General features: G+C 43.4%; 1 long non-coding RNA gene across 1 annotated transcript in view; it reads left to right on the forward strand.

Annotated features, from left to right (window-relative positions):
- LOC104867961 overlaps positions 1-11,405 on the forward strand; it is a 30,933-nt gene that overhangs the window by 2,652 nt on the left and 16,876 nt on the right. The window contains exon 2 of the long non-coding RNA XR_781914.1: positions 5,646-5,797. This is a non-coding gene — a long non-coding RNA (uncharacterized LOC104867961). The remainder of the gene's footprint in view (positions 1-5,645; positions 5,798-11,405) is intronic.

Below are 11,405 nucleotides of genomic sequence, written 5' to 3' on the forward strand. Positions count from 1 at the left end.
AAAAAAAAAAAAAAAAGGAACTCAAAACAATGAGTCCCCCCAAATATAAAGACCCAATTCAAAAATGGGCACCTGAAATAAACAGACATTTCTCAAAGATGTAAAAACAGCAAGTAAATATATGAAAAAATGTTCCATGTCACTGGTCATTCAAGAGATGCAGATGAAAACAACACTGAGATTCCACCTCACCCCACAAAGAATGGCTGCTATCAAGAAATCAACCAATAACAAATGCTGGTGGGGTTGTGGGGAGAAAGGAACCCTTCTCCATTGTTGGTGGGAGTGCAGACTGGTGCAACCACTATGGAGATCAATATGGAGATACTTCAAAGAGCTGGGACTAGAGGTTCCATTTGACCCAGCCATCCCTCTGCTGGGTATCTTTCCAAAAGAATTAAAAGAATCATAGCATAGTGATATATGCGCACCCATGTTTATAGCAGCACAGTTTGTGATAGTTAAAACTTGGAAACAGCCCATTTGCCCATCAATTGGAAACTGGATAAAGAAGATGTGGTTTTTCTATTAAAATGGAATACTACTCAGCCATAAAGAATGAGAAATTAGATTCATTCATAGGAAAATGGATACATATTGAGGATATACTCCTAAGTGAAATAAATAAGTCACACATGTGTAAATACTGAATAGTTTCTCTGGTGTGAAAAACTATAATAGTACATAAGATCCTAATGGTTTGATTGACAGTGTGCAATAGGAAGAAAGGGGCTAAAGGTGTAGGGAAATTGGGAAGGGTAAGCGAAAGCTAATAAGGGAAAAGAAAAAAATATAAGAAATGAAAAAATGGAAATGGAGTGTTTGTAAAGGGGGAGGGGAGGAGGGGGTGAAGGGAGGGCAGGGACAAGGGGAAAAATGAGAACCAGGACCTGTGTCATGTGAAAGTACAAGATCCCAATGATGAATGTGACTGCACTGTGTACCTAAAATGGACCAATAAACTCAATGAGAGAAAAAAAGACAGATGATAGAGATAGAGAGATGATAGGGATAGATAGATAGATAGATAGATAGATAGATAGATAGATAGATAGATGATACAGATAGATAAATAGATAGATAGAGATAGATGATAGAGATACACAGATACAACTTTAAGATAATAAAACTAAAACTTAGAAATCAACATAGAATATAAGTAGGGAAATATTTCAGAGAAGGGGAGAATATTCAAGATCGTGTCATCTTATGGTATACTTCACAAAAATGCCCATTTCTAATGTGGAACAGTTTCTAAAAGGGAGGTGATTTAATTCCAGCACTCGGGAGCCTCAGGCAGGAGGATCGCTGTGAGTTCGAGACCAGCCTGGGCTACATAGTGAGTTCCGGGTCAGTCTCAACTACATAGTGAGACCCTGTCTCAAAAAATCCCCAAAAAATAAAATAAAAGGGAGGTGAAATTTCCTTCCCCAAGACATAAAGCTTCTGTTCTTAATCCTATTCCCTGGCACAAATCACAGTGCCCTTTCAGACATGAGATACTTTTTGAAGAAAGGTTTAATTCCTTCAAGGGTAATGCGATCACCCCTTTTAAAGTGAAACTTGAAATTTTAAAAAAGCGTTTGAAGGCAGTGCTTTGGGACCACCGAGTACTGACCAAGGCTAGCTCTGCACTCTACCCCGGGGCCATTGCGATGTTAATCAGCCCACTCCTGAGGGACTGTTTTCTCTGGTGTTCTTGTTGCTACTCCACGGTGCCTCCTCTGAAGAGCAAATAAATCCAAAACCAAATTTAATTGTAAGGAGGAGAGAAAAGGCATCAAAATAAGGCTTTGTATCCTGGCTGCAGAAGCAGCATGCACTGTCAGTCCCAGCTACTCAGGAGGCTGAGGCAGGAAGATCACACATGTGAGACTAGCCTAGGTAACTTAGTGCTTAGTGAGACACATGCAAAATAAAACATAGAAAGGACTGAAGCCATAGTGGTAGAGAACCCTGAGCTCAATCCCTAGTACCAATCAAGAAAGAGATAGATAAATAAATGAATTGATCCATAGGAAAAGCACGCATAGGGAAAAGAGAGTCATTCCTTTAGCACTCTCGTTCATCTATTTGTGTTACTTCACTTAGTACTTATTAAGCTCTGTGAGGTGGGTTTTACTCCCATTTACCAAAAAGGAAACTGGGGCCTGCGGAGGCTGCATGCATTTCCCAGGATCATACATCTAAGATCCTCACCCAGATGTCATCCCAAAGCTTGCGTCCCTTTACCTATCCCATACCCATTGTTTACCAAGACAGCAATAGGAGAGCTTTACCACTGACCACTGAGCCCGACATCGTGTACAACATCATGCCTCTCTGTGTTATGTACAGACAGACCAAATAATATTAGTATTTCTTTATGATCTTTAGAATGTTCTTAAATCATTGCCTTACCATGTAACAATTGTGTACAATTTGCAGTACCATCAATCTTTATATTTGGCATTTCTAAATTGGCATATTACCAAATCCTTACAGAATGGTAATGAAGCTATTGATTCATTTTGTTTGTTTTGTTTATGGCGCCAGGGATTGAACTCAGGGACTCATGCCTGCCAGACAAGCATTACACCATTGAGCAACATCCCCATGGAGTACTACTCTGCCGTAAAGAAGTATAAACTTAAGGCATTTGTGGGAAAATGGATGCACCTTGTCATCATAGTGTTACATGAAACAAACAGACGTTCAAGCGTAAATATCATGTAACTTCTCTTACACGAGAAACCCAAAGAGTAAATAATTTTAAAAGAAAAGGTAGACAATAGGAAACAGAAAAATAGATATTTTGAAAATGGAAAGAGATCTAGAGATGGAGGCAAAGGGAAAAGATGGAGAAGAAAGGGAATAAGAAGAATTAAGGTGTGCTATGTACAGGTACCAACCCCCTCAGTGGAATGCAAACATTGTGTACTGCAAACAGGCACTAGTAAAAAAAAAAAAAAAATGGAAAAATAATGGCAATCAAAAAATTTAAAGAGAATATACCATGGCATAGAACCTCTGAAGGGAGATAAGTCACGTGACCATCTCATTTTGGGGAAAAGGCCCTTAGCGTCCTGGGGGTCCCCACTGGGTCCTTGAACTCCAACCAAAATGCTCCCGAGCTTCCTGTTCCTGTGATGGGAACCCGTGTGCCCGTCACTGTCCTCCGTGTCCCTCTCTGCACAATTCTTCCACACACCACAGTGCCAGTGCATTCAGGGCCACCCCAGGAATGGGCCACGGCTCCGGCCCCACGCACTGGCCAGGCCCGGCAGTTCCAATGCAAGAGAAGGACCACCAAAGCATGCGGCTTTCCCCGGCGTGTCCCACGCCACTGGTGACATTCGCCAGGCAAATCCGTGCCTTCTCAGCCAACGTGATTACTTACCGTTGTTCCGTCTCCAAAATCCTTTCCCAGATTGGCACCCGCAACTAACGTCACTTGTTGCCTTTGTACATGGGGTGCGGAGAACACCCTAGTAGCGGCCTGGATCCCCACAGCCAAAATACTTAGGGGCCTGTACCTTCAACTCCCCTAGCAGCTGAAAACCTGAATGGACTCTTGAAGTCGTTGAAAGTTGACTAGGAAACGAAAGGAAAGGAGTGCAGCTCACCGATCTTTGCATTTGATCCTGCACACATCTGCATAACCATCATTAAAATTAGTACTGAAACTCCTCAAAAAATTAAAAATAGAAGTTCTATCCCAATCAGCTATTCTGCTTTAGATATCTTCCCACCAGAGTTAAAGGCAACATATTATAGTGGTATGTGCACACAGATATTTACGGCAGCACAATTCACAACTGCTAAATCACAGAAGCCTTCTCCATGGCCATCAGCAGATGAGTGGATAAAGAAAATGTACATATTCACAGTGGAGTACTGCTCACTCATAAAGAAGGATAATTTTGAGTCATTTGTAGGAAAATTGATGGATCCTGGGATCATAATGCCAAATAAAATAAATCAGTCATGAAGGTTAAATATCCCATGGTATCTCTAATATAAAAGAACCAAAAGACAAGCTACAGAGCCATGCTAAGGCAAAGAACGTCTCGGGAGATGGGGGCGGGGGGCTGAAAATGATCACAGTGCGAAGGACATGTGTCAAACTCCATGCTGTTGTAATTGCTATGGGTCACAAATACGTAGTCATTAAAAAAGAAATACATTTTTTAAAAATTCAAAATATATCTTCTTCAAACACTGAAGGTTATTTACAAATAAGCAAAACAGAAAAGGGAAAGAAAAAAACCTACGGTCCCTTCTACCTCTAATATCTTTGATTCTACCCAGTCAGAATTTCCTTTTAAAAATGTTTGGTTTTGTTTGTACATGTTTGCAGTTCATGTATTTTGTGGTCACCCTGAGGAATGGCTACCTGAACCTATTACAGCTTCTTTCTTTCTTTTTTTTTTTAATCGCCCTCCCTCCCCTGCCCTCCTTCCTTCTCCAGTCCCTTACCTCATTTTCCCTGCTTTTTGACATTGTCTTAGCTCCTGTTACGGCCTATAATGTTTACCTACTTGGAGCCATCAGGCTCCTGTAGGTGGCACATCTTGTTCTTCTCAGTTCCCCTCATCCTCACCCCTTCCCCTGTTCCCTTGGACCCCTTCCCTATTGCAAGAGATCCATCCCCTCGTCCTTTCTGTCCATCCTCTATCTTTTCTTTGTACTTTGCCTCCCTCAAATGAGAGCTACCCTCTGGTTACCCAATTGGAATTTCTAATACCAAAACCTACTCGCCACGGTAGAGTCAAAGTAAAGAGAAGGCATCAGTCTTGTCTCTCTTGCCTGAGATTATCCCCTTGTTATAGAAAGTAAACTGTTTTCAAATAGAAAGAGAAAAATAACAGTTGGCTTTGAGGAGTCGGAAGTCAGTTAATTTTTAAATGTGAATCCAGGAAATGTTTTATTAAACAGCGAAGGCATTTACTGGCTCAGACGAAAGAATAATCCTGCTCGAAATCCCACTAACCTCATGAGTATTCCATTTATCTGAGAAAGCCACAGAAGCACATTCCAGGGAAGTTTCTTGCTGTACTGCACTGACAGCAAAAGCCATACTTGCCTTTACCCACAGTTGTTAACAATAATAAATAGGCACTCTTTAGCAAGCATTCGATCTGTGCCAGGAATTGTATTAAGCTCTTTAGGTTTTCACTCACTTAACCAGCCCAACAATCCCAAGATAGGCCTTGGTAGCACCCAACAAACATTTGTTGAAAGAATATCTTGACTGAGACTAAGAATACTTCACTTGCCCAAGGTTACCCAGCGAGATATGGTAGAGCTGGGCTAAATCTGGACTCTAGAGACCTCAGGACTGGTGTTGCCAATCACAGTGCTTTGGTCAATTCTCTGGCTCTTAGTATCCAATGCAGAGGTTGCTGTGTCAGCCCCACCCAGCTCCTGCTGGGCTCCAACTGCTTGCCAGGAGTTAGGCTACTGATGGTGCACAGCTGACTCTGTCCTTGGACGGTCTCTTCTGCCAGAGGATCCGCCTGCCCTGCCAAAGGTCACTTCCCTTCTTTGGAAAATAAGAGATGTAAGGACACAGAGGCCCAGATCCTTTGTCTCAGTTCAAGGCACCCTGCAGGGACACCCCAATACCAGAGCTGCCAATTGACTTTGCTGTCCTTGTTTCCCAGCAAACTACTCCCCTCACGGTCAATCTGCACGCGAGTCTCGGTTGCAGGGTCTGTGTCCCGGGGAACCCAACGCAAACACTGACATCAACAGCAATCTGCCTGGCCCAGGCATTCTAATCATTCAGCGACCAACAAAACTGATTGAGCTCCAGGTATGTGATTGATTTTGTCTTGTGAGTATTCACTAGAACATTTGTGCATTCTATTAGGCTGTCTCGCGTAAAATTTACAATTCTTTTATATACTGTGGAATACATGCGTTACGGGCCTCGACTCGTGACTGCTCCTGTGCCTTGTCTTTTCACTTTGTAGCACCTTGTTTTTGCAGAAGTCTTTGCTTTTAAAATGTCAAACAAGGATGTTTCGCAGCCCTTTCCATGCTTGTGGTTCATGTGTCTCCTCTACTGCATGTTAGAGAAAGGCAGATGAAAGCATCAATGAGACCCAACTTCACACAAATCATACAGGCAAGATTCTGTAAATCTGGTATTCCCAGGTTCAGATGAGAGTGGGGAGAAGCAGGAATCTTCTACCCTGCCGGTAGAAATGGAAATGGGCACAATTTACAGAACAAGTTAGCAAAATGCAAGGAGGCTAAAATGTTTGCATTGCCCAAACTGAGATTGTGCTGTGAGGTACAAATGCTAAGTCAACTCCTACACTTGGGTGTGAGGGGTCAAGTACAATGTGTTCACAGCAACATTGTTTTGTGAAAGTGAACGGTTAGAGATAAGTGCTTGTCAAAGAGCAATTTGTAAGTTTTGGAACAAATGAATGGCTAAATTCAGTGGAATATGTTAAAGTCATTAAATAAACATGAATAAGGCTGCAAAATGATATGTACATCAAATAAGTTGCTAAATTATAACTTTTATGTTGAGTTCCTAAAACCGAAAAGTAGTAAAGTATAACTTGGGATACTTGTGTGTTGTAAAGATAAGTAGTGAATCTGGAATAAGGGTTAACTCCGAAAAGGGGGAAGTTAAAAAAAAGGGGGGATAGGGTATCCAGGAGCCTCTACTCACTGAAGTTTTGTTTCTTGAATTTAGAGGGGAAAAAGGCCTGAAATAAATATGGCATGATGCTGGGGTTTGATAACCTGAGTGACCTATACATACTGTTTGCAATATTATTTCCAAGTCTTATCCACCTGAAAGATTATGCATTAAAAGAAAAAGAGAGAACATTCACTAGTGTTTAAAATTCCAGACAGGTTTTTCGGAAAGGCCTTAATGGATCATAATGGATCGAGAAGGACATATGCATCATAACCAAAGGGTTTGCACCAAATGGGTCAGCAAATAGCTGCATTCAGGCTGCGGGGCAGGTAAATGCTGTGAACGCTTCCACCCTGCAGGAAGATGTGCAGGGAGCTAGGGCCAGGAGCAAGGGCAGTAGGGAGTTACCAAGGTGCTCCAGTGAGCAGCCCTGAAGGAAGGCAGGCAAGTGAGAGCCTTGGCACCATTGCGTTCCGCCTTGCATTTCAAGTGAGTTAATCCAGAATCAGTTCCGTGGGACAGTGGAGAAAAGTGAAGAGCCCAACTGGTTCTGCATACAGCTTCCTGGATAGTGACGGGGGTGGATGCATTCAGCCCAAGCAAAGATCCCCAAAACAGGAGCTGGTTGTGAGAGATTCTGGTTTTTATTCTTCCACACGTGTCGCAGTTGAGGTGCTGAAGGGACCGGCAGGGAGAGAAAACAAGCAGGCAGCGGAACATGGAAGTCTGTGTGGAGTGAAGATCAGTGAGGACAGCTTCAGGGTCCCCTGCAGAGAGGCGGAGAAGACTCAGGATGCCGAGGGAGGGGCGCCAAAGCAGGCCGCAGAGATGGAGCAGGAAGAGGGGAGAGGAGTTAAACTCAGGAGAGTCCTGCATCTCCGGCCCAGGACACAACAATAAATGGGAGCATGGCGCACTGGGCTGCTCCATCCTGCTCCCATCTCGGCTCCATCCCGGATGTGAAGACCTGGGGCGCACATGTGTGGACACCTTGTCCATTGTGTGCAAGCTCCCCCCATCCCTCAGGAGGACAAATGAGGAAAGCGGTGGGCCAGCGATGTGTTATGAGATCGTCTTTCTACACATTGGGTGCTAGCAGGGAACCACAGCCCCCACTCCACTACCCAACATGAGAGGCACACAACAGACACACCACAGTGTACATACTCACAAAATGCATGAGATATTCAATACTTCATTTGGCTTTATGTTAGATGGCTTTGCCCAACTGTAGGCTAAGCTAAGTGTCCTGAGCATACTGAAGGTCGGCTAGCCTGAGCGATGGTGTTTAGTAGCTTAGGGGTATTGCATGCATTTTAAATTGAATACTTTCAGCTTACAGTGGGTTTATACAGAGCTCCATGCTATGTGAAGGAGCACTATCCTACTGGCCCTGTTTCTTTGGAGAACCCTAACCACTGCAGGGCACAAGCGAAGAAGGCCTGAGCAACATCCTCTAAGGCAGGATCTGAAACAGACTCCTGGTCACCCTGGTCTCAGGGAAACACTGCTCCCGGGTCAGTGCGGGGCGCGTTCACAGACTGTGCAGTAGTCCAGATCGCTTTCACACCTTCCATTCCCTCATGCATCACCAGGAATGTGAGGTACAGCTTCAGTGTGGGGGTGGGAAAAGAGTAGAGACTCCGGGGCAGCCATAGCTCATCAGTCCTCCATACTTTTCTGTGAATGGAGAGGAATGAATGTCTGTTCATTCACTCAGTAACTGTCTGGGCTTGGCAGCCAAAGCTGGTAACCTCTCACAAGGCAAGGGCTAGACTTAGAGCAAGTCCTTGCTAGGTGCCTCTTCCTTGTGGGACTCCAAACGCTCCTGAGCCGGCAGCTTCCTGGATTTGGGAATGAACCCACAACAACAGAAGCTGGCCAGTGCTAGTGAGCCAAAGGTCAGCATGAAAACAATTGGAGCCAGGCATGACCATGGTGGTGCACATCTGTAATCTGTGCATTCTGAGGGGCTGGTGCAGGATGACTGTAAGTTCAAGCCCAACCTGAGCAATTTAGCAATTTAGCTAGACTTTTTCTCAAAATAGAAAAGGACAGAAGATGCAGCTCAGTGCAGACTCTGGGTTCAATCCCCAGTACCGAAAAAGAAAGACAAGAAAAAAAGAACAAAAAAATGCAAGCACTGTGCAAATTAAAAATGTAAGTAACAATAATAAAAGTAGTTTGCTTAATACACTGCTTAGACTTTAGCAAGAAAGTGTAAAACTAAAAGGAAAACAGAAAACCTTTTCTGCCTATCACATCTTCTTAAAAGAATAAAACTAAAGCATTTTAAAATGTATGTAAAAAAACTAAAAATAATCTAAATTTCTTCCCAAGTTATTTGGGACTCAAGATAGTAAAATTCCAATTTTTCTGTGATGATGAAATGGAATACTTTTTCCAATCATCCTTCCAGTTTGTACTGCAGTAGTAAGATACAGTATCTTACATTTTGAAACCATGAGGACTTTGTTGGCAAACACTGTTTGATGGAGGTTATTCCACGACATAAATCAGGGCCGATTAAACACACCAGCAACAGAGAAGGCAATACAAGTCATTTTACAATTTGCTATACACAGTAGTAAGAAAAACAGGAAGTAGGTGTTTATTAGCAGTTCCAAATATACCAGCCAAAATACAACTCCCTGTGGAGTCTGAGTTATTCAAAATATAGCAAAGAACAGGATTCCTAAGGTTATAAAAGGGTAATTAATCACAAGCAGTGTTCACAGACCAGTGATTTGGAAACTACCTTCTTATTGAAGATCTGGACCAAGAGCAAACTTCAAAGAGAAATTAATTGATCTCAGATTCACAGCATCTGGTCAATAAACCCTCCCCCAAAATGTCACTTTCAGCCCACTTGACAGTCTGTCTTCATTATAAAACTATTTCATATACCATGCATTAAGTAGTCATTTTTCTCCTGACTTGGTTAGCACATCAGTGCCACTCCATATAAGCAGTTTGCACTAAAAACACCTCTTCCTGAGACTTTGTAAATTGTGTTTAAGAGTCAGGCATATTGTTTAGGCTCATTTGAAAGAGACATATCCTCATCAGGAAACCAGGATCACAAACTTGGAGGAGCCGCTTTTTCTCACATCTAACATAGGCTGGTGGCCTTCAAACCTTTGTTTTGATGAGTGAACCCTTTACATATAAAAAATAGAGAGAGAGTGTTTATGTCCTGACCGTTTCTGAATTAGGACAAACTCTTAATGTCAGTGATTTAAAAATTCGTATTTAAAGTAAATGAAACATGGACACACTTTAAATGTTTGCAGGAGCAATGTAAGGGGGTTAAATACAAATTCTGACCTGGTTTCATCAATTATTTGCTCATCATGAGATCAGGGAATTAGACAAATATGAATTTTAGGAACTGCCAGCAATAATAATTAGTTATAGGAGTGACAATACACAAACCCCTTAACTACCATGATTCAATTTCTCCCCTATAAGCTAAGAAAATTAGATTGGCTCAACTACCCCAGGAACTCACGAGGATGAATGAAATACCTTGACTCTCTGTGAGGCACCACGAGTCCTCTAATTGGAGCCACTTTGGAAGTGTAAAGAATCAGTGAATTAAATCATCTGTACGCATATCCTGAGCGGGAATGGTCTGCATACATCTTCTATCAGTCTGTGTTCTTCTGAGTTTAGAGGTATGGAGGAGAAGAAGGAAGAAAGTTGTTGGTAACACAGCTCCATCACCTGACGTGAGAGATTAGCCACAGGCTAATGAGAGACAAATTAGCTCTCGAGCTCCCGTCTGAAGGAGACCTCTGTGCTTCTTGCCCGGTATATGAAAACCTGCTTCATGGGAAGCCAAGCTGCCAGCCTTTTATCAACTAGGCTTCCCTGCTCCTGTGGTTGGCCAATCCTATCCGCATCACAGGGAGAAGCAGCTCAGGGAAAAGGGAAGAAAGGAGGGCAGGAGAAAGAAGGCCCAGGAGAGAAACATAATTCGAAGAATTAGCATAATCCTCCCTCCTCTGCCCAGAGGATGAACAGGTGGTCTCGTCCACACAAACTGGCTCCTCCTCCAGGGTGAATGAAGGGCCTGAGGCTTCCCAGGCACCTGCATGAGTGACAAGGAAATGGGGCCGAAGCAAAGGTTGCTGCTCCTGGGCCTGTCTCTAAAACACGCCCCCAACAGTCCTCCTTCTGTGGCACATGAAAGCCCTAGAGGACAGGAGGGCTCTCCAGGATGGACCTGGATCCCGGAATCTGTGCTTGGAAGAGTCCCACAGAAGCCACTCCCTGACCTCCCCAGGGACGCTGCTGAAGCCACAAATGAACTTTTGTTAATCTGACTCTCTGCGATTTAGAGGTTCACCTGTTACAGCATCACACACCCTAGTGTACCTAATACAGACCAGGAGAGCTGGATCCATTCGAACTAGTCTCTTCAGCTGATCAGCTCCAGGCTCTGGGGCTTGTGGAGAAGTTGGAAAAAGGCTTTCTTGTTGCTTCCCTTATTTTCCTGGCAGCCTGAGCTTCCTGCTGACCAGCTCAGCAGGTGGTGACTGCCAAAGCCCTAGACTTCTCTTGGACAATCTCAAATAAAGAAGGTCACGGATGTTCCCTGCAGGTTGCTCCTTGGAACCTGGCTCTATCTTGGCTGGGGAGAAAAGTCTATTTTTCTTGTTGTTGTTGTTGTTGTTGTTGTTGTTGTTGTTGTTCTTCTTCTTCTTCTTCTCCTCCTCCTCCTCCTCCTCCTCCTCCTTCTTCTTCTTCTTCTCCTTCT

The sequence above is a fragment of the Fukomys damarensis genome, unplaced genomic scaffold (genome assembly GCF_012274545.1).
Source record: "Fukomys damarensis isolate Sample0158 unplaced genomic scaffold, DMR_v1.0_HiC HiC_scaffold_17, whole genome shotgun sequence".
In the NCBI taxonomy this organism is placed as follows: domain Eukaryota; kingdom Metazoa; phylum Chordata; class Mammalia; order Rodentia; family Bathyergidae; genus Fukomys; species Fukomys damarensis.